This window comes from Magnolia sinica, chromosome 17 (genome assembly GCF_029962835.1).
Source record: "Magnolia sinica isolate HGM2019 chromosome 17, MsV1, whole genome shotgun sequence".
NCBI classification, from domain to species: Eukaryota; Viridiplantae; Streptophyta; class Magnoliopsida; order Magnoliales; family Magnoliaceae; genus Magnolia; species Magnolia sinica.
Genome location: NC_080589.1, coordinates 57892305 through 57917173, shown reverse-complemented (window position 1 = coordinate 57917173; position 24869 = coordinate 57892305). Strand labels below are relative to the sequence as shown.

At 35.8% G+C, this 24869-nt stretch overlaps 1 long non-coding RNA gene across 1 annotated transcript; it reads right to left on the bottom strand.

Moving 5' to 3' along the window:
- Positions 1-13168: 13168 nt before the first annotated feature.
- LOC131231870 (uncharacterized) lies at positions 13169-24572 on the bottom strand. The gene is made up of 2 exons (XR_009164542.1): positions 24396-24572; positions 13169-13393 (listed from the first exon to the last, which is right to left on the bottom strand). It is a non-coding gene; the product is annotated as an uncharacterized LOC131231870 (long non-coding RNA).
- Between the last annotated feature and the right edge of the window lie 297 nt (positions 24573-24869).

Below are 24869 nucleotides of genomic sequence, written 5' to 3'. Positions count from 1 at the left end.
TAGGTTTAGGTTATAGGTTTATGTTAATATTGTAGGTTATAAGTTTAAGTTAAGGTTTAGGTTTAGGTTATAAGTGTAGGTTATAGGTTTAGGTTATAAGTGTAGGTTATAGGTAATTTAAGTTATAGGTTATAAGTTTAGGTTTAGGTTTAGGTTATAGGTTATAGGTTTAGGTTTAGGTTTAGGTTTAGGTTATATAGGTTTAGGTTCAGGTTTAGGTTTAGGTATAAGTTTAGGTTATAGGTTTAGATTTAGGTTATAGGTTAAGGTTTAGGGAATTGAGTTTAGGTTATATGTTAACGTGATAGGTTTAGGTTATAGTTTTGGGATTTGAGAATAGGCTTAGGTTATAAGTATAGGTTTAGGTTATAAGAATAGGTTTAGGTTTAGGTTTTATGTTTAGGTTAAGGTTATAGGTTTAGGTTTAGGTTAGGTTATAGGTTAAGGTTTAGGGAATTGAGTTTAGGTATAGGTTTAGGTTAAGGTTATAGGTTTAGGTTATAAGTTTAGGTTAAGGTTTAAGTTTAGGTTATAGGTGGAAATTCAATCACTACTTTTTTCCAAATTTTGTGGTCCACCCGCGACTTAGATCTACCTCATTTTTGGGATAAAGCCCTAAAATTTATTTATTACTCGGCCTGCTCCAACAAATTTGAGCTAATACATAAACACAACCTGTCCAACTGGCCAAGTCATTCCAATGTTGTTCATAGGAAATGATTTTCTTCATCATGGTCATAACAGCAGTTCTCACCTTCCAAAGACCCCTTCTCAACATCCGGATAGCTCCGACGCACATCCGGGTCTGCTCCATCAATTTTGAGCTAATACATAAACACAGGCCTGTCCAAATGGTCAGGCCACCCATATTACTGTCCATAGGATATGGACAGCTACTCATCATGGTCATAACAGCAGTTCCCACCTTCTACGGACCCCCACTCAATTAAATCCTAAATTATTTACCCATCCAAGGTTGGATAGATTGTAATATTTTCATATTCCCATTTGTTAGTCCACACCGAAAATCCGGGAGCATCTCCCCATGCTTCTCCAAATAAGTTGATCTTACATTACATTCCAATGCCAAATATCTGAAGCAATATAAAGATATTTAGCATTGGATATGGAACGGAAGAAATATATCTAGAGAGAAATAAGAAGATGGACCGCAGATCAGGCATGAACATTTAAATAGATTATATGAAAGCATACTATCCATCTAACCTTGAATTGTCCAAAATGGGACAATTTGAGCGATTTCTATGCCACCAAAAGTACACCATATCTATGTATGGCCCCATAGAAATTCTCAAACAGGTAACTAATTATCTAACTTACAAATCACAATTATAAGTCACAACTATAAACAAACTAATCACAATAATAATTTAAGATAAAAACATTAATAGAGTGTGGCCCATTGACACCCCCACATACGCAAGTTCAATGATCACATATGAATATTTATAACCCAACGACATATATGATTGTCTATATTTACCAGTTAACACATAACCTTCCCAAAACGGCATTTGATAATGTAGACCGTCAAAAAAGATATTTGATTTCTAAGCATCATTCTACAATACATATAAATCAATATGACCGTAACCATCCATAAAAGCATTCCAAATTTTACTGTAACAAGAAAACATTTTATAGTCTATCTTACAAAAATTTAACTGAGATTCCATAGAATCATGAAAAGAAACTTAAAATTAAGAACTAAATTAGATGTGGTGGAAATATACACATGAGTGCACACTTGCCCATGAAAAGAAACACTTATACATACAGAAGAAAATTAATATCCACCTCAATGGTCTTATTGTCAGCCTAGACCACCCATGCCAACATGCCATTTGTATACAACATTGGGTCCATCCAAAAGGTGGGATCCACCATGACAAACACCTGGAACAAAAATCAGGCCAGTCCACTCATTTCGTATAGGGTGGATTGCATGATGAGCGTCTTGATTTTTGGCCAAAATGATACTCATGATGTGGCCCATCTTTTAAGTGTCAAGGAGCAATTCACCATTGAACTTTTGCTAAACAATCCAAAGATGTAGAAGTCAAGTGTTTCACCATCCATCCATGACATGGTATACTACAATAAACCCCACAAACTTTAACACAGCACAAGTATGAAACTGTGGGCCAGTGTAGAACATTTTAGTGGTGTCTAAGGTGGTACCTAACATGAAAATGGCCATATAGAAAATCAGGATGATCCACTCAACCATTAGACCACCCTCGTACAAAAAGAGAGAATGATTTTGATTAAGTATCTAACAGTCCAAATGCAACTTGTATGCATACACAACATGATGAGTGAACCAAGGATTTTTTTGTATATGATCATTTTCACAATGGGAGCTAGCCTATGCACTGCTCACTGCTCAGATGCTCACTGTTAGGATGGTATGCATGCTCTACTCCTTCAGCATGATTTTTTGGGTGAGAACATCTTAACAACTGGACCAATCTAATGGGGCTTTGATATTGCATTGTCTGCCATGGTGGCACATGTGATGCCATTAGAAGGTAGGCCTTGTACATGGGCTTAACAAACCTCTAGCAGACCTTATTTCATCATACATGAGATTGGATTTCAAAAATCCAAAGATGAATGTCTGCTAGAATACATCCATGTACCCACACATGCCAAAGAACAGCCACCCGCAAGAGGCACCACTTGGATCTCAACTTGCCCTTCCATCTTTCTACAAATCAGGATGGAAAATGCCATCGATTGAAGCCGGCATCACCCAGGGAGTGTTGAAGGAGTAGAGCATGCTGCCCCAAATTTCCCCAAGCAGGAAACACTTCTAAGTACCATATGATTGCAACCGGATCATGTTAAGAACACCTCCCATTCCGAATCGAGGGGGTTCAAATCCACGCTCCCAAACAGTCCCTTAGGGTCAATTGGCACCATGGATTCTAATCATGGGGGTTTCGAATCCAGGGGGTTTCCAATCATGAGGGCTCCGAATCCAGGGGGTTTCCAATCATGGGAGTTCCGAATCCAGGGGGTTTCCAATTATGGGGCCCACTGCCAAACATGGAGTGGAATTGGCACAGGACCAAATGCAATTCCATCCCACATACTCCCTTCTAATTCCACTGCCCAAACACGCCCTAAATCCCCAAATCCCCAAATCCATAAATCCCAAAATCCCTAAATCAATATTGAGATTGAGAGAGATTGAGAAAGAGAGAAAGAGATACCTCACTGTCGTGAATGACCTTCAACCGAGCTTTAGAGAGAGAGAGAGAGGGCATGCGTGGGTACGACGTTCGGCAATGAACCACAAGAGAGATCAGAGAGAGACAGAGAGAGAGGAGGGAGAGGATGCGAGAGAGTCAGAGAGAGGACAGGGTGGAGAGATTAGAGAGAGAGGAAGAGATAGTTAGAGAGCAAGAGGAGGGAGAGGGTGTGAGACATGGAGAGAGAGAGAGAGAGAGAGAGAGAGAGAGAGAGAGAGACTGCTGTAGTCTCTCTCATATGCGGCTTACATACAGGTTGAGTAGCGTGTTGGCTACTGAAGTGATGTCACCAAGTTATGTGGGCCCCACTGTGATGTATGTGTTGTATCCACACTATCCCTCTAGGTGGAAATATTATTTTAGGGCATGAGCCAAAGAATGAGGCAGATAAAAAGATGTAGTGGACCTCACCACAGAAAATAGTGGGGAGAGTGATTCCCACCGTTGAAACTATCCTAAGGTCCACCATAATTTTTATTTGAAATCCAACCTATTCAAAAGTTAAAAAAGACATGAAATAAGGTAAAACACAAATATCAACTTGATCTAAAACTTTCGTGGCCCTTAAACAGTTTTTAATGGTGGGTGTCACTATCCCCACTGTTTTCTGTGTTGAGGTCTACTGGAGCTTTGGATTTATCTTTAGATATTGCCCTAAAATGATCTCTCCAAATGGATGGAAGGTGTGGATATAAAACATACATCATAGTGGGGCCCAAAATTGAGAGGTATATAAATATCAGGTGGGCCACACCACATGATAACAATAGTGATTGGATACCCATCATTAAAATCCAATGTAAGGCCCACTATACTCTTTATTTGGCATCCAATCTGTTTATTAGGTCATACAGGCTTAGATGAAGGGGAAAAACAAAAATCATCTCAATTCAAAACTTTTATGGCCCCAGAATGTTTTAAATGGTTGACGGTCATTCAACACTATTTCTTGTAATGTGGTCCATTTCAAATTGGGATATGCCTCATTTTTGGTCTCATACCATAAGATGATCTTTAAAAATAGTTGGACGGCATGTATTAAACACATACATCATGGTGGGGCCCACACAGCACCAACCACCAGCCATTGGATGGTGTAAGGGGATGAGCCAATCCGTTCACCTTATTTGTGGTGTGGTCTATTTAATCTTTCGATATGATTCATTTTTTGGATAATTCTATAAAATGATTCTATAAAATAATCTTTGGATATGATTCATGGTGGGGCCCACACAGCACCAACCACCAAGTGCTTTTATATTTTTTAGGATGTCTTCAATTAGTTTTAGATGGTATGGCCCACTTGAGTTTCGTATACAGATGATTTTTGAGATATCTCATAACCTAAAGGGGACACATCAAATCCACGGTGTTGATGTTCGACACATATCATGATGGGGCCCACAAAACTTACTAACATCAAATCTTAAGTTCTCATGAGGTCAATAAGTTGGGTCACAATTTTGACCAGAATATTTGGCCCATTTTACATGTTTGGTCCATTCACTCTATTTTACTGATCATTACCCTCAAATTGACTAGTTACTTGCCCCGATCATGCTACATATGAGAAAGATATTGGGCAAACAAGATTGATCAACAATTTAAGTGAATTTTGATTTAAACATCTGAAGTTATTTACTCTTCAATCTGGACTGATCAAATTGTCCAAAAATGGTTAAAGGTTGTTCATAATATCAAAAATATATGAATGAATTGAAAACACAAACATCAGCTTGATCCAAAACTTCTATGGTCTCCAAGAAATTTTAAATGGTAGAGGTTCAATCACACTATTTCCTGTGGTGTGGTCCACTTGAGCTTTGGATATGCTTCCTTTTTGTTCTTTAGACCTTAAATTATCTGTTAACATGGATGAATGGAGTGGATAAAATAAATAAATAACGGTGGACCCCACAAAGTTTACTCTGGTAAGGGTAACGAGTAACTCACCTAAATGTAGTGGAGAAGGGTTTCCTTAAAACATTCATGATCATGTATTGGGCTTGCCTAAATGTGATTAACATATCCAACCCACTCATTATGTGTGTCCCACTTGGATGAGGGGTCAAACCAAGTTTCAACCACATCCAAAACTCATGTGCGCCCCGCCAAGTGCATTATATTTTTTAGGATGTCTTCACATAGTTTTAGATGGTATGGCCCACTTGAGTTTCGTATACAGATGATTTTTGAGATATCTCATAACCTAAAGGGGACACATCAAATCCACAGTGTTGATGTTTGACACATATCATGATGGGGCCCACAAAACTTACTAACATCAATTCTTAGGTTCTCATGAGGTCAATAAGTTGGGTCACAATTTTGACCAGAATATTTGGCCCATTTTACATGTTTGGTCCATTCACTCTATTTTACTGATCATTACCCTCAAATTGACTAGTTACTCGCCCCGATCATGCTACATATGAGAAAGATATTAGGCAAACAAGATTGATCAACAATTTGAGTGAATTTTGATTTAAACATCTGAAGTTATTTACTCCTCAATCTGTACTGATCAGATTGTCCAAAAATGGTTAAAGGTTGTTCATAATATCAAAAATATATGAATGAATTGAAAACACAAACATCAGCTTGATCTAAAACTTCCATGGCCTCCAAGAAATTTTAAATGGTAGAGGTTCAATCACACTATTTCTTATGGTGTGGTCCACTTGAGCTTTGGATATGCTTCCTTTTTGTTCTTTGTACCTCAAATTATCTGTTAACATGGATGAATGGAGTGGATAAAATAAATAAATAACGGTGGACCCCACAGAGTTTACTCTGGTAAGGGTAACGAGTAACTCACCTAAATGTAGTGGAGAAGGGTTTCCTTAAAACATTCATGATCATGTATTGGGCTTGCCTAAATGTGATTAACATATCCAACCCACTCATTATGTGTGTCCCACTTGGACGAGGGGTCAAACCAAGTTTCAACCACATCCAAAACTCATGTGGGCCCCGCCAAGTGCATTTATATTCTTTAGGATGTCTTCACATAGTTTTAGATGGTATGGCCCACTTGAGTTTCGTATACAGATGATTTTTGAGATATCTCATAACCTAAAGGGGACACATCAAATCCACAGTGTTGATGTTTGACACATATCATGATGGGGCCCACAAAACTTACTAACATCAATTCTTAGGTTCTCATGAGGTCAATAAGTTGGGTCACAATTTTGACCAGAATATTTGGCCCATTTTACATGTTTGGTCCATTCACTCTATTTTACTGATCATTACCCTCAAATTGACTAGTTACTCGCCCCGATCATGCTACATATGAGAAAGATATTAGGCAAACAAGATTGATCAACAATTTGAGTGAATTTTGATTTAAACATCTGAAGTTATTTACTCCTCAATCTGTACTGATCAGATTGTCCAAAAATGGTTAAAGGTTGTTCATAATATCAAAAATATATGAATGAATTGAAAACACAAACATCAGCTTGATCTAAAACTTCCATGGCCTCCAAGAAATTTTAAATGGTAGAGGTTCAATCACACTATTTCTTATGGTGTGGTCCACTTGAGCTTTGGATATGCTTCCTTTTTGTTCTTTGTACCTCAAATTATCTGTTAACATGGATGAATGGAGTGGATAAAATAAATAAATAACGGTGGACCCCACAGAGTTTACTCTGGTAAGAGTAATGAGTAACTCACCTAAATGTAGTAGAGAAGGGTTTCCTTAAAACATTCATGATCATATATTGGGCCTACCTAAATGTGATTCACATATTCAACCCACTCATTATGTGTGTCCCACTTGGACGAGGGGTCAAACCAAGTTTCAACTGCATCCAAAACTCATGTGGGCCCCACCAAGTGCATTTATATTTTTTAAGATGTCTTCACATAGTTTTAGATGGTATGGCAGTTTTAGATGGTATGGCCCACTAGAGTTTCGTATACAGATGATTTTTGAAATATCTCATAACCTAAATGGGACACATTAAATCCATGGTGTTGATGTTCGACACACATCATGATGGGGCCCACAAAACTTACTAACATCAATTCTTAGGTTCTCACGAGGTCAGTAAGTTGGGTCACAATTTTGACCAGAATATTTGGCCCATTTTACATGTCTGGTCCATTCACTCTATTTTACTGATCAATACTCTCAATTTGACTAGTTACTCGCCTCAATCAGGCTACATATGAGAAAGATATTGGGCATACAAGATTGATCAACAATTTCAGTGAAATTTGATTTAAACATCTGAAGTTATTTACTCTTCAATCTGAACTGATTAGATTGTCCAAAAATGATTAAAGGTTCAATTAGTGGATGTGCCTAATAATTTAGTAATTTTATTTTTCACAGATAAATTTCAATTTCCATTTAAAAATAACATTTTTTTTTTCAAAATGTATATTTTTTTACTATTTTAACAAAATATCATTTTTATTATAAAATATTTCAAAAAAAATTTAAAATACAAATTCTGAATTTTTATTTTCAAAATCTTAAAAATTTATCTCACACTACAAAAAAGAGGGTTTTTACCGACAAAACTTTTAGCGACAAAATTTTTTTTTTGTCGCTAAAAGTCACTTTTAGCGACGAAATTTTTTTTCGTCACTGAAAATCACTTTTAGCGACAAAAATATTTGTCGCTAAAGGGTGTTTTGAATTTTTGAAAAAAACAAAAGGTCAATAAGTTTCCTTTTAGCGACGAAATTAATTTCGTACCTAAAGGTGGCTTTTAGCGACGAAATTAATTCCGTAGCCAAAGGTGGCTTTTAGCGACGAAAATATACATCATTAAAGGGTGATTTGAATTTTTGCACCTTTAGTGACAAAACATTTCGTCCCTAAAGGATTTTTTGAATTTAGCCACCTTTAGCGATGAAAATTTTCGTCACTAAAGGTTGTTTTGAATTTTTCAAAAGTTTCCTTTTAGTGATGAAATTAATTTTGTAGCTAAAGGTGTCTTTTAGCGGAGAAAATATTCATCGCTAAAGGGTGAGTTGAATTTTGCACCTTTAGTGACGAAAATTTTCGTCGCTAAAGGATGTTTTGAATTTGGCCACCTTTAGGTTGTTTTAAATTTTTGAAAAGTTTCCTTTTAGCGACGAAATTAATTTCATAGCTAAAGGTGTCTTTTAGTGACGAAAATATTTGTCGCTAAAGGGTGATTTGAATTTTGCACCTTCAGTGACGAAAAATTTCGTCGCTAAAGGGTGTTTTGAATTTTAGCTAAAAGTCACCTTTAGCGACAAACATTTTCATCGCTAAAGGGTGTTTTGAAAAGTTTCTCTTTAGCGACGAAATTCATTTCGTAGCTAAAGGTGTCTTTTAGCAAAGAAAATTGTCATCGCTAAAGGATGTTTTGAATTTTTGAAAAAAAAAAGTCGATAAGTTTCCTTTTAGCAACAAAATTAATTTCGTAGCTAAAGGTGGCTTTTCACGATGAAAATATTCGTCGCTAAAGGATGTTTTGAAATTTAACTAAAAGCCACCTCTAGTGATGAAAATTTTCATCGCCAAAGAGTGTTTTGAATTTTTAAAAAGTTTCCTTTTAGCGAAGAAATTATTTTCGTAGCTAAAGGTGTCTTTTAGCGACGAAATTATTTGTCACCAAAGGGTGATTTGAATTTTTGCACCTTTAGCGACGAAAATTTTCGTCGCTAAAGGGTGTTTTGAATTTTAGCTAAAAGTCACCTTTAGCAACAAAACTTTTCGTCGCTAAAGGGTGTTTCGAATTTTTGAAAAGTTTCCTTTTAGTGATGAAATTATTTTTGTAGCTAAAGGTGTCTTTTAGATATGAAAATATTTGTCGCCAAAGGGTGATTTGAATTTTTGCACCTTTAACGACGAAAATTGTCGTCGCTAAAGGGTGTTTTAAATTTTAGCTAAACGTCACCTTTAGCGACGAAAATTTTCGTCGCTAAAAGGTGTTTTGAATTTTTGAAAAGTTTCCTTTTAGCAACGAAATTCATTTCGTAGCTAAAGGTGTCTTTTAGTGACGAAAATATTCGTCGCTAAAGGATGATTTGTATTTTGTTTTGAATTTTAACTAAAAGCCACCTTTAGCAATGAAAATTTTCGTCGCTAAAGGGTGTTTTGAATTTTTGAAAAGCTTCCTTTTAGCGACGAAATTAATTTCGTAGGTAAAGGTTTCTTTTAATGACGAAAATAGTCGTCGCTAAAGGCTGTTTTGAATTTTCACAAAAAAATTTCCCGTTGTCTTGCAAATGTTCGCGGTAAGACTTTTACCAACGAAAATTTTCGTCAATAAAAGTGTTTTTCTTAAATATTTTTCAATAATGTAAAAATGTTTTACTTTTTTAAAAAATTTCTCAGTAAATATATATATATATATATATATATAATTAAAAGGTAATATTTAAATGATTTATAATATCACATGAAAAAGAATACTGAGAAGTTTAGAAATTTTAACAATGTTTGAGAAAAATTTTGAGAACAAAATGATGCTTTTGAAGAAAAAAATCGACAATTTGAAATTTTTGAAAAATTAAAATATGAGAAAATTATTGAGATTTTGTGAATAAAAAATCAGAATTTGTATTTTAAATATTTTTTAAAATATTTTTTAATAAAAATGATATTTTGTAAAAAGAGAAAAAATATACATTTTGAAAAAAAAAGTTATTTTTAAAAGGAAATTGAAATTTATTTGTGAAAAATAAAATTACTAAATTATTATGCACATCCACTAATTGAACCTTTAACTGTTTTTGGACAATTTAATCAGTCTAGATTGAAGAGTAAATAACTTCAGATGTTTAAATCAAAATTCACTCAAATTGTTGATCAATTTTGTTTGTCCAATATCTTTCTCATATGTAGCATGATCGGGGCAAGTAACTAGTCAAAATTCACATATCCACCATGATGCATGTCACTTATCCACATTGATCATCCATTATGCCAGATGAATTTATGGCATGAGCAAAAAATGAGGCATATCCAAAGCTCTAGTGGACCACGCCACAGAAAAAAAGGTGAATCAAGTACTTGTCATTAAGAACTTCTTAGGGCCATTGTTTCTTTTGGTGTGGGCCACTTGAGTGTTGGATCTACATAATTTTTCAGCTCATGTCTCAAAATGTTGTGGTAAAACAAATGGACAGAATAGATATGTCATATATGTCACAGTGAGGTCCAAAAATTCCAACTAGCACTTTTGAACAGTTTCCTAGGCAGGAATTTCCAAATGGGTGAAAGGGTCATAATTACCCATTCACCCGGTATTTACACTTGCAATGAGAAATCAAACAGGCCCTTAGGTGAGTTACTCATTAGCCTTACTATAGTAAACTATGTGGGGTCCACTTTTTTTTTACTAGAGTAAATAGATAATTTGAGGTATAAAGAAGGAATAGAAAGCATATCAAAAGCCCAAGTGGACCACACCACAGGAAATAGTGTGATTGGACATCTACCATTGAAAAATTCTTAGAGGCCATATAAGTTTTAGATCAAGCTGATGTGTTTGTGTTTTCTCTTCATTCATATCTTTTTGATATTATGAACATGTTGGATGTCAAATAAAATTACTGTGGACCCATGGAAGGTATCAGCAGTTGAAATCATTATTCCACATTGTTTCAAGTGGCATGGTCCACTTGACTTTCGGATTTACCGAAAATTCGGGATCAACCCACGCCGTTCATCCATTTATCGAGATCATTTTAGAGAATTTTCCAAAAAATGAATCATATCCAAAGATTAAATGGACCACACCACAAATAAGGGGAGCAGATTGGCTACTCCCCCTTACAAAATATTCAATTGTGGAGATTAGATCCGATCTGTCCAATGACTCCACAAAGGTTATAATACATTATTTAATCCCTAAGATTTCATCCGATCATGTGATCCATTCGGATCAGATTCCACACATCAAGGTATCTCGCACAAATCTCTACGCCAAGAAGATGTGCATAAAATGGTGTCTTTTTATTGCATAACACAATTTTGAGTGGGTTGGAGCATGTTTCATTCTTAACGATCTTTTTTCATTGCCACTGATCGATACTATTTTGGGTCTATGTTCCATCAAAGATGGTCCACAGATTTGGGCCCTCTCGATTGACATACATGTGTGCCACTCGTGGGGTGATTGGTTTACCACCATCTAAAAATTGGCACACTGTAAAAGAGATAAAAGAGGGTGTACGTGTAAGGTACAACTTAAAATAATAGTACCATCAAAAATGTAATAACAATAATTAATTATTCAATTATTTAATTAAAGAAATGCTCCAGTGCTTTGAAAGCACAACAAGTCATAGTGCCCCTACTTGCATTATAACACTTGGACAGTCCAATTGATTGATCTGAACTGTCCATTAGGTTCATAACACATTTCATAGTCCATAATGGAAAATAATAAAATACACCGATAAGGTGATCTAATCCATCATTAATTTGGTCTTATTTTTTGTAGCGATACATATCCAAAGCCATGGATGGATGGTTATAATTGGCTAACAAATGTGATTCTTTACAATTATAAGCAACCCACGATAATCCTAACAAATGGATGAATCGAAATGTTGATTGGACCTATTTTTGTGTAAATGATCTTGACTGTCCATTTTTAATTCCATTTACCGAATGGTCAAATTTACTAAATCAGTGTGATATTTTCATGGTAGTTCTTGAAATATGGATTAGACCTGATGAACCATATTGATCAATGGTTTGGACCATCTAGGTTCTGAATAAAAATGGGAGCACTATAACTAATTGTGTTCATAGGCACTAGAGCATTTCTAAATAAATAAATAAAAGAGTTCTTGTGGAGCAACAACATTCATGGGAGATGTGCCGGTGTTCCCTCACATTAAAAAAAAAAAAAAAATTAAAGGAAAAAAAATGAGGGCTTGATATCAAAAATGAGAGGGATATAAATCTCAGGTGGACTACACATGAAAATAATAGTGATTGGATATCCACCAATAAAACCCTCTTAAGGCGCACTGTACTTTTTATTTGACATCAAATCTATTGATTAGGTCATACAGGCCTAGATGAAGGGAAAAAATATCATATTGATCCAAAACTGTATATGGCCCCCAAAAGGTTTTTAATGGTCGACGCTCATTCAACATTGTTTCCTATAATGTGGTCCAGTTGAGATTGGGATATACCTCATTTTTTGTCTCATATCATAAAATGATATGGAAAAATAGATGGACGGCAGGGATGAAACACATACATCATGGTGGGGTCCACACAGCACCAACCACCAGCCACGAGCGCTGGTGTCAACGTGAGTAGAGAGAGAGAGCCAATCTCTCACTCTCTCAACCTCTCTCAGTCTCTCACTCTCTCAACCTCACTCTCTCAACCTCTCTCAGTCTCTCTCTCTCTCTCTCTCTCTCTCTCTCTCTCTCTCTCTCTCTCAGTCCCTCTCTCAACCGCTCCCTCTCTCTCTGTCTCTCTATCTCTCTCGGTGCTCTCTCTCTCTCATGCATCCTCTCTCTCTCTTTGTCTCTCTCGGTGGACCATGATTGGGGCTCTAACTCAAACAGGTATCTCTCTCTCTCTCTCTCTCAATCTCTATCAATATCAATACCGATTAAAACGATTTGGGGATTTACGGATTTTGGGATTTAGGGATTTGGGGATTTGGGGATTTAGGGATTTAGGGATTTGGGGATTTAGGTGGGCATTTCTATCTCCACTGTTTCATGTGGTGCAGTCCACTTTAGCTTTGGATCTGCCTCATTTTTTGCTATTATGTCTTAAAATAAGCTGGACAAACTGGTGGACAAGGTGAATTTCTCATGAAATCTTGGTGGATCTCACATGAGGCCAGGCAACTTGCATCCTGATGGATGACCTGGATTGGTTACTCAGTAACTCAGTGGGGCCCACTTATATATCACACAAAGATGTAATATATTTTCCTACTAGTGGTGGCATGAATAATGTCATGAAAAGCATCTCAGAATGTGAATTTTCAAATGCCATTTTGAGGTGCATGTGAAAGACACTCAACTCCAACATCTATTAGAAAAGATCCAAGTGCTCTTACCTTGCAGAAATAGGGAACCATTAAGTTGATTATATCCCAAATCCAAAACCTCTAGTTTGCACAAGTTGGCCAATTCTATCAAGATTTAAACAATTTTAAAAAATAACATTAAAGTAGGAATTTGGAGAAGGCATGACCATTAAATAAAGTTCAAAATATTATCTAAACTAATATTTGAAAAGGCCAAGCTATATGTCCTAGAGGGGGGTGAATAGGACAATGCCAAATTAAAAATTATAACAGCGGAATTAAAATGAATATGATAGCCAAAGTAAATCACAATGCAGTAAATTAAAATAACCTCAAAATTCAGATCTTGAGAGGTTGATACAAACGTTGTTCTAAGGACAACCGTACACCAAAAACAGAGTTTATGGTAGGACAACCTTATTTCTAGAAAGATCTTTGTATCAAGTCTCAAATCGAAGAGGAATACAAAAAATAAATACAAACTGAACTGAAATAACTTGTAATCAAAAATGTATTGTTCTAGGGACAGCCATACACCATAAAAATGGCAGGGCAACCTTGCTGGAACAACTTTCAAATAAAATTGAAAATCAAGCTGATAAAGGAATAGCAGAAAATAAATTCTAAACTATTACAACATTCTCACAAAGCTTGAATTAAATGATTACAACATTCACCACCATACATACATCCCACAAAAGAATAAAAAATTAGAAGAATAAAACAATCAACCATAACACAAGGGTTTATAGTGGTTCGCCTGTGTGTTCACCAACTGTTATACAACAGCCACACAAAATGCTACTCCACTCCTAATATCCTCACACAGGGGATATTAGCGTTCACTAAAAATAGGTTTTCCCAGGTTCACCCAAAACCCTTACAATTGTGTCTTTGTCTGTGGGCTTACACAATTAAAAAAACCCCACTTCTGAGTTTTCCTGGCTCTCCTAAGAAAACCAATACAACAAGATTTTTCTGGCAAATCTTGAAAGAAACCAAAATAGAAAAGGATTTACAATTAAATGTAAAATACCTGATTATCTCCTTCGTTGTAGCAGCCCGGTAGAACCAAATTAGAGTAGATGATTGAATGTTCAAGTTCAATGTCCAGTACTCGATTACAATGGTTCTAATTCTAATAGATTTTAAATTAAACCAAATAGGGCTTGCCTTAATTGATTTTGATTCCAAAGAAAGGGAATAATAATTCCTCTTTATCAAATCAGATTGGAATAACAGAAATAAAATCAATTAAAATAAAGCTAAGGAAAGAGAATATTAAATAAGCACACTTAGCTTAGATGGAGCACAGAATTATCTCTCAGAAGTTCAACGAAGATTGGCTTGAATACTTTAATTAATTCGATGATTTCTTCTGAGATTCAAGTGAGAAGATCGGGTCTTCGACTGGTCTAGAGTGCTCTTCGACTAGTCGAAACACTAACAGATATTTGAAAAATTCGGCGGGATATGCTTTGACCGTTCTACGACTGGTCGAAGCTCTCCTACGACTGGTCGTAGGTCACCTACGACTGGTCGTAGGTTTACTTCGACTGGTCGTAGGTCCTGAAAAACTTTGCTAGATTTTGAGTTGAAGATTTTCGACTGGTCGTAGATGCAGTCTACACTGTTCCTACGACTGGTCGAATAGATTCCTGGACTAGTCGAAGGCTAACGGATTTTATTCAGAATTTATAACAAACTCACGACTGGTCGAGGAATTTCTTAGACTGGTCGAAGCAAGTCTAGGACTAGTCGAAGAACAGACCAATCACATGAAAAATAAACATTCGGTTTATGTATCCGAAATGACCTACTTCTAAGGTCAACCTATGGTCAATCAAACCTCAATCATGAAGTATGGACATTGAAACATTAGGAACAAGAGACCTTGAAGTATGAGCCTTAAAGTCTTGATGTAGATCAATCTTGAAATCTTGATGTAGCTCAGTCTTGAAATCTTGATGTAGCTCAATCTTGAAAGGGTCTTGAGTTCTTTACCAACTGCCTTGTATTCTTCAGCTTGAGTCTTGTCTTGTGAGCTTTGCTTGTTGTGAGCTTAGCTTATTCATGAATGTTGATCCTTGAGAGAGCTTCACTTATGCAAGTTATATATAACATAACAGTGATTTTGGCACCACAAATTTGACAACAGACAGGGATATAAACTATAGCACTTACAATCTCCCCCTTTGTCAAATTGGTGACAAAACACGTAACAAAGATAAACAAAAGTAAAACAACTGGTTAATACCTGCAAATCAATATTCAATATTCAACATTCAACCAGTTTCAACATTCAACCAGTTTCATTCAACAAGATCAAACATACTCAAGATCAAACATATACTCCCCTTAACTCCCCACTCCCCCGGAGTAACACAACCAAAGCTACTCCTCTCATAATCACATTAAGAACAAACCATTCTCCCCCCTTTTGTCACAATATGACAAAGGAGAACTAAATAAAGGAATTCATGAGAGTAAGAGAGTATAGCAAAAGAGTGATAGCATGACATAACAGAAATATCCAGCATTAAACATAGATAGAATCCAAATCAAAATCAGCCAAGTGCTAAGATATAAACTTATTACAGACCAAAAGTCTCATAAAAACTAGTCAGAACTAGAACTTGAAGACGGAGCAGGAATAGAGGGATCAAGTTGGTGCATGCCTTTGTTCAAGCGCCTAAGATATTTGCGCATGTACTTGAATTGCAAATCATAAGCAACAGACATGTTTTCCAACTTAACATTTATATCCTCAACTTTACCCTCTAATGCACTCAGACGTGCATCAACATCAGATGGTACAAAATCTGGATCATTAGCTGAGTCAGAATCCAGTTCCTTAAAAATGTCATCCATATTAATGACAACACCAACTTCTTCATGACCACCACCACCACCACCACCTTGTTCAGGAAGCAGATCCAACTTCATCTTATTGATATTAGTATTGTTGAAGATCAGATGATGGATTGGTGCCTCATCAACAGGCATATCGACTAACATATGTGTAGCTAATACAATCATAAAATAAGCAAAAGGAATGTCACTAGGACCAGGATGGAGTCGAAACTGAAGAATGAAATGACAGATTAAGGATGGTAAACAAATCTGAGTACCATTAGAAATAGCATGGATAACACGAACCATAAATGAAGTCAAGTCAGATTTATTACCCGAACGAGGATACAGATTAGACACAAAGATTCTGTGGAGAATTCTGTACTTGGGTAACAAATACCTTGCGGGGAGCGCATTCCCTTTTTGAGTCCAATGAACATCCATGTTGCACAAGTCTCTAGTTAGCATGCATTTTTCAGCCATTGAGGGTTTATCAGTTAAATTATGGATAGGAATACCCTCATCATTCACAGGAATTTCCATAAGGGCTGAAATTAAATGACGATCAACGTCAATAGGCCCTTCTCTAGTAGAAATTTGAAAAGTTAAATTATCCTGTGAAAAAGCACTAATACATGTAAACATGGATTGGGCAATGGACCGGTATGCAGGCCCACCCCAATGCAATAAATTAACCCAACCTACAGCTTCAAGCATAGGAAGGATATCAAAAGGTGCAATATGATTAACATCTACAGGATGTTCAACGATAACATTACGTGATCTAATGTCCCTAACATATGATGGATCATCATTAGGAATAAGAAAATGACGTTTAGAGATAGCGGTCGATCTGGAGGAAGAAGATGGACCACGGGAAGTAGTTTTTCTACCTCTAGAAGCCATTTGCAACAAGGATTTCAAGAAAATAGGAAGTTGCAAAGGATTGAGAAGTGGGTTTGCTCAAAACAGATTTTTTAAAATCTAAACCTCAAATCTCAATGAAATCCAAAATAGAAAGCTTTAAGAGAGAAAAGGAAACAATCTAGACACAAATTTGCAAGAAAAAGGGATTTGAAACACTAACCTTGAAGAACTTGAAGGATGGGTTCGACAAGTCGAAGTTCAGCTCCAAGGAGAAGAAAGAAGAAATGAGGAAGAAAGTGAAAAATCCCCAATTTGAAGTGAAACCCGTGTTCCACGACTGGTCGTGAGTATCTACGACCGGTCGTAGGACGACTGGTCGTGTATACTCACGACTGGTCGAATAAACCCCAAAAATTCAAATTACTTGCAAATTATATAAAAATTGGAATTCAATCTAGCAAATATATACAATATAATACAAGAAGGCATAAATTATCAATTTAAAATGCACATGCCAAGATCAAATTTCATCTTTTTGAACCTGCTTTTATCGAGAGGTTTTGTGAAAATGTCAGCTCATTGATCTTCAGAAGGAATATATTCTAGAGATATAACTTTTTCTTTTACTAATTCCCTTATATAATGAAATCTAATGTCAATGTTCTTAGTACGAGAATGCTGAATAGGATTTTTTGAATATTTATCGCACTAGAATTATCATAATGTAATAACATAGAATCCTGTTTAATTCCATAATCACTTAGCATTCGTTGCATCCAAACAAGCTGTGTACATGCATTACCAGCTGCGATATACTCAGCTTCAGCTGTTGAAAGTGATATAGAATTTTATTTCTTACTAAACCAGGAAACTAGACAATTTCCAATGTAAAAACAACCACCACTGGTTGATTTTCTATCATCTAGATTACCAGCCCAGTCAGCATCCGAGTACCCAGCTAATTGAACATTGGTTTCATGAGGATACCAGAGACCGAGATTTACAGTACTTGCGACATATCTAATAATTCGCTTGACAGCAATCAAGTGAGATTCTTTTGGATCAGATTGATATCTTACGCAAATACCAACACTTAGAGAAATATCAGGTCTACTAGCAGTTAAATATAACAAACTATCAATCATACTCTGATAAAGTTTTGAGTCAACATTTTTACCATTAGAGTCTTTTGATAGTTTCAGGGTAGTACTCATAGGAGTCTCGAAATTTTTGCCATTCTCAAATCCAAATCTCTTGATTAGATTCAAAGCATACTTAGATTGAGAAATGAATATTCCTTCAGGTTGTTGCTTTACTTGCAATCCAAGGAAATAAGTCAATTCCCCAACCATGCTCATTTCGAACTGTGATTTCATCAAATCTGCAAACTCAGTAGTCAAGTCAGTACAAGTTGATCCATAAATGATATCATCAACATAAATCTGCACCATTAAGATATGATCATTATATTTCTTAACAAACAGAGTTTTATCAACAGATCCCATTTGAAAATTATGACTTAAAAGAAATTTCGTTAATTTCTCATACCATGCCCTAGGAGCTTGTTTTAATCCATAAAGTGTCTTTTTAAGCCGATATACATTATCAGTATTTTTGGAATCTTCAAATCCCATTGGTTGTTTAACATAGACTTCTTCATGTAAATCGCCATTTAGAAAAGCACTTTTCACATCCATCTGATAGATCTTTATCTTTTTAAAACATGCAATGGATATAAATAGTCTGATAGATTCAAGACGCGCTACTGGTGCAAAGGTTTCATCAAAATCAATCCCTTCAATTTGAGTATAACCTTGTACCACTAGTCTAGCCTTGTTTCTAATTATATTTCCACATTCGTCAGACTTATTTTTGAAAATCCATTTTGTTCCAATGATGTGTTTATCTTTAGGTCTTGGTACGAGATACCAAACATCATTTCTTACGAATTGGTTGAGTTCATCTTGCATCGCAACAATCCAGTTCTTATCAGCAAGAGCTTCTTTTACGTTAGATGGTTCAATTTGGGATGTAAAACATACATAATTACATATATCCTCAAGTTGTCTATGGGTGCAAACACCGGTGAGAGGGTTTCCAAGAATTTGTGTGGTTGGATGATCTTTAACAGTCCTTAACTCAAAATCAGTCTGATTCGATGAAGTATCGGGTTTATCAATGATTAGTACTTCATCATTATCTGAATTAGAAATTGGTGTGTTTAAGTGATCATCAATGACAACATTAATGGATTCTTGAATCACACCAGTCCTTTTGTTCAGAACTTTATAAGCTCGACTATTTAAAGAATATCCTAGAAAAATACCTTCATCACTCTTCTTATCGAATTTTTCCAAATTTTCACGATCACGTAAAATATAGCACTTGCTGCCAAAAACTCGAAAGTATTTAACAGTAGGCTTTCTATTGAACCACAATTCGTAAGCCGTTTTATTATTATGTTTGCTTGTGTAGACTCGGTTAATAATATAGCAAGCTGTGTTGACTGATTCAGCCTAAAGATTTTTAGAGAGCTTCATGCTATTCAACATGACATTAACCATTTCTTGAAGCACCCTATTCTTTCTTTCAACAATTCCATTTTGTTGTGGAGTTTTGGGAGCAGAGAATTCATGTAATATTCCTTGGTCGGTACAGAACTTCTCAAAATTGCTATTCTCAAATTCAGATCCATGATCACTACGAATTTTACTGATTTGAGAAGATTTTTCAGTTTGAATCCTTTTGAGAACTTTTCTTACTTCTTCAAGGGTTTCAGATTTATCCCTTAAGAAGACTACCTAAGTGAATCTGGTAAAGTCATCAACTATTACCAAGATATACTTTTTATCACCTCGACTTTCTGTTCTGGTAGGTCCTATCAGATCCATGTGGAGAAGTTCGAGTGGTCTTGATGTGGTATTTGAATTCACCTTTTTGTGTGAGTTCTTTATTTGTTTGCCTATCTGGCACTCACCACATATTTTATCTAATTTCTGAAGTTTCGGTAAACCTCTTACAAGTTCTCGTTTGCTCAATCGATATAAATTTCGATAATGTACATGTCTAAGACGTTTGTGCCATAAATCAGTCTCGTCTGTATGGACCATGTAACATGTTTGATTAGATGAGCTGGATTCACTAATAATATAGCAATTTTCAGACGTTCTACATCCAGTTAATATTACAGAACCCTTATTGTTTAGAATCTCACAACTTTGATTAGAAAACCGAACATTATGGTTATTATCACATATTTGTGATATACTAAGTAAGTTATGTTTTAAGCCTTCAACATATAAAACATTTTTAAACACAGGAAGATTAAAAAGTTAAACCGTACCTTGGCCTATAATCTTGCAATTGCTACCATCACCAAATGTGACTGAACCATCAGTCATATCTTTCAGATCCGTGAATAAAGCTTTGTCACCTGTCATATGCCTGGAGCATCCACTGTCTAGGTACCACTTTGAATGACTTGTTGCTTTGAAAGCAGTGTGAGCAACCAAGCAGGTAACTTTAGGAACCCATTTCATAATTGTTTTGGGTTTAGGAACATAGTTGGTCTTCTTTTGTGTATATTTGTAGGAATGACCTATAGAGTTAGATTTTAAGAGCTCCTTGAGTAAATCAACTATCTTTTCAGCTAGTGGATTTCGTTTCTGATTAAAGTTGACATGGCTGCTTCTAGGTTTTTGAAAAGTTTTTGAATTTTTAGAAAAATCTTGATAAGTACTTTTCCCTTTTGAGTTTGAGGACTCTCCTTTAACAAACATAGGTGGAGTATACTTTTGTTTAGGAGGTAAATTTTTATCATAGCCCAACCCGGATCGATCGCCACATTTTTTAGATCCGGATAAAAGTTTCTCTAACTTTGGATCACTTTGGGCATATTTCCATGTGTCCTTTAAACTCAGAAGAGAAGATACTTCAGTTTTAAGTTTCTCAATTTCAGATTTTAAATCAACAATTAGGGAGTTTTTGAATTCCAAATCGCATTTTGATTTTTCAAAACAATCTGAAATTTGTGATTTTTCTAGGACAAGTGATTCAAAACAATTTTTGAGTTTAGAAAACTTTTCTTTTTGAAGTTTAAGTTTGACAGCAATTTTACAACTTTCCTTATATAGGGCATTGTAAGCGTCTTGAAGATCATCTTCATTTTCACATTCACTAATCAGATTTTCTTCACTTGTAGAGTCATTACCTGAAAATGTGAATTTGGCTAGAGTCATAAGAGCTTTAACCTCATTGCCCGACTCAGTTTCAGAATCTTCTGATTCAGAAGAACCTTCAGATTCAGATGATTCATCCCATGTAGCCAACATACCCTTCTTCTTGGGTTTGTCCATTTTAGGACATTTATTTGCTAAGTGCCCATAATCTTGACAGTTGTAACATTGACTATCTTTCAAAGATTTTCAAATTTTGGGTCTAAACTTCTTTTTGTCATTTGATTTTTGAAAATCAACCCTTTTCTTGCTTTTGAAAATCTTGTAAAATTTTTTAGCTAAAAGAGCCATATCATCTTCTGAATCAGAATTTTCTTCTGAATTACATTTAGAAGATTTTAATGCGATAGATTTACCTTTAGGAGCTTTAAAGTTTAACTCGTAGGTTTGAAGTGAACCAACTAGTTCTTCTACCCTCATATTATCCATATCACGAAGTTCCTGGATCGCGATTACTTTAGAATTGAACCGTTCAGGAAGTGAGCGTAATATTTTTGCACACACTTTACTTTTTGGGATTTTATCGCCAAGACCCCACATTGAGTTTACAATGTCATTCAATCTAGTGTAAAAGTCCATAAACATTTCATTTTCCTCCATATGAATTTCTTCAAATCTGGTTGTGAGGAGTTGGAGTTTAGATTTTTTGACAATTGTAGTACCCTCGTGTGTCATTTCTAATATATCCCAAGCTTGCTTTGCAGTATCACAGGAAATGATTCTTTTGAACTCATCCAGTGATAGTGCGCAAGTAATTGCATTTAGTGCTTTAGCATTTGCACTACTCTCACTTTTCTGAAGAGTGGTCCATTGGTAATATGGTGTGGTTTTCATAGATTTTGAACCATCAACCCCAGTAACTTCCATGATAGGAGGATTCCATTCAGTTAGTGTGGCTTGCCACACATTTTCATCCATTGATTTGAGGAAGATCCTCATTCTGGCTTTCCAATAGGCATAGTTAGAGCCATCAAAGGGTGGAGGCCTTGTGACTGAAAGGCTATCAAAAATTGACATCTTAAATAGCTTAAATCGTTAGCTCAGGAATTAAATCCAAGAATTAAAAAGGAGCTATTAGGCTCTGATACCACTTGAAAAGGCCAAGCTATATGTCCTAGAGAGGGGGTGAATAGGACAATGCCAAATTAAAAATTATAACAGCGGAATTAAAATGAATATGATAGCCAAAGTAAATCACAATGCAGTAAATTAAAATAACCTCAAAATTCAGATCTTGAGAGGTTGATACAAACGTTGTTCTAAGGACAACCTTACACCAAAAACAGAGTTTATGGTAGGACAACCTTATTTCTAGAAAGATCTTTGTATCAAGTCTCAAATCGAAGAGGAATACAAAAAATAAATACAAAATGAATTGAAATAACTTGTAATAAAAAATGTATTGTTCTAGGGACAGCCATACACCATAAAAATGGTAGGGCAACCTTGCTGGAACAACTTTCAAATGAAATTGAAAATCAAGCTGATAAAGGAATAGCAGAAAATAAATTCTAAACTATTACAACATTCTCACAAAGCTTGAATTAAATGATTACAACATTCACTACCATACATACATCCCACAAAAGAATAAAAAATTAGAAGAATAAAACAATCAACCACAACACAAGGGTTTATAGTGGTTCGCCTGTGTGTTCACCAACTGTTATACAACAGCCACACAAAATGCTACTCCACTCCTAATATCCTCACACAGGGGATATTAGCGTTCACTAAAAATAGGTTTTCCCAGGTTTACCCAAAACCCTTACAATTGTGTCTTTGTCTGTGGGCTTACACAATTAAAAAAACCCCACTTCTGAGTTTTCCTAGCTCTCCTCAGAAAACCAATACAATAAGATTTTTCTGGCAAATCTTGAAAGAAACCAAAATAGAAAAGGATTTACAATTAAATGTGAAATACCTGATTATCTCCTTCGTTGTAGCAGCCCGGTAGAACCAAATCAGAGTAGATGATTGAATGTCCAAGTTCAATGTCCAGTACTTAATTACAATGGTTCTAATTCTAATAGATTTTAAATTAAACCAAATAGGGCTTGCCTTAATTGATTTTGATTCCAAAGAAAGGGAATAATAATTCCTCTTTATCAAATCAGATTGGAATAGCAGAAACAAAATCAATTAAAATAAAGCTAAGGAAAGAGAATATTAAATAAGCACACTTAGCTTAGTTGGAGCACAGAATTATCTCTCAGAAGTTCGATGAAGATTGGCTTGAATACTTTAATTAATTCGATGATTTCTTCTGAGATTCGTGCACTATTTATAAGTGAGAAGATCGGGTCTTCGACTGGTCTAGAGTGCTCTTCGACTAGTCGAAACACTAACAGATATTTGAAAAATTCGGCGGGATATGCTTTGACCGTTCTACGACTGGTCGAAGCTCTCCTACAACTGGTCATAGGTCACCTACGACTGGTCGTAGGTTTACTTCGACTGGTCGTAGGTCCTGAAAAACTTCGCTGGATTTTGAGTTGAAGATTTTTGACTGGTCGTAGATGCAGTCTACACTGTTCCTACGACTGGTCGAACAAATTCCTGGACTAGTCGAAGGCTAACAGATTTTATCCGGAATTTGTAACAAACTCACGACTGGTCGAGGAATTTCTTAGACTGGTCGAAGCAAGTCTAGGACTAGTCGAAGAAGACCTATGACTAGTCGAAGAACAGACCAATCACATGAAAAATAAACATTCGGTTTATGTATCCGAAATGACCTACTTCTAAGGTCAACCTATGGTCAATCAAACCTCAATCATGAAGTATGGACATTGAAACATTAGGAACAAGAGACCTTGAAGTATGAGCCTTGAAGTCTTGATATAGATCAATCTTGAAATCTTGATGTAGCTCAGTCTTGAAATCTTGATGTAGCTTAATCTTGAAAGGGTCTTGAGTTCTTTACCAACTACCTTGTATTCTTCAGCTTGAGTCTTGTCTTGTGAGCTTTGCTTATTGTGAGCTTAGCTTGCTCATGAATGTTGATCCTTGAGAGAGCTTCACTTATGCAAGTTATATATAACATAATAGTGATTTTGGCACCACAAATTTGAGAACAGACAGGGATATAAACTATAGCACTTACAATATTATCAATTATGGTTTAATTTCTTTACAGTTAATCAACTTACCTTTTGAGGGGAAGCATCCTTCCAAATTATTCCAACTTAGATCAAGGCTCTTGAGGGAGGAGAGTGTGCCCAAATATGGTAGAATGCTTCTATTTAACCGATTCCAACTTAGGTCTAGCTGCTCTAGGTTGCCCAATCTTGACAACATTTCAAAACTTGAATACTCCACTTCAATACCTCTGTCTGGAAGTCCAAATTGATTGTTGTGCACCCCCTAAGCTGTGTGGGCTCATTTATGTATTGCATCCATGCCATTTATTTATATCACCAATTCATTTTAGGGCACAACGAGGCATGTTGCAAGCTTAAGTGGATGCGTATTTCCTGTAAAGCCTTTCCCAGGATGTTCCTGTGCAAGGATGCTGGGTGGGGCCCACCACCATGTTTGTGGGAAATATATTCTATTCATCTATTTGGGGAGCTCATTTCAGGACATGAAAAAAAATGAGGTGGATCCAAAATTCAAATGGGCAA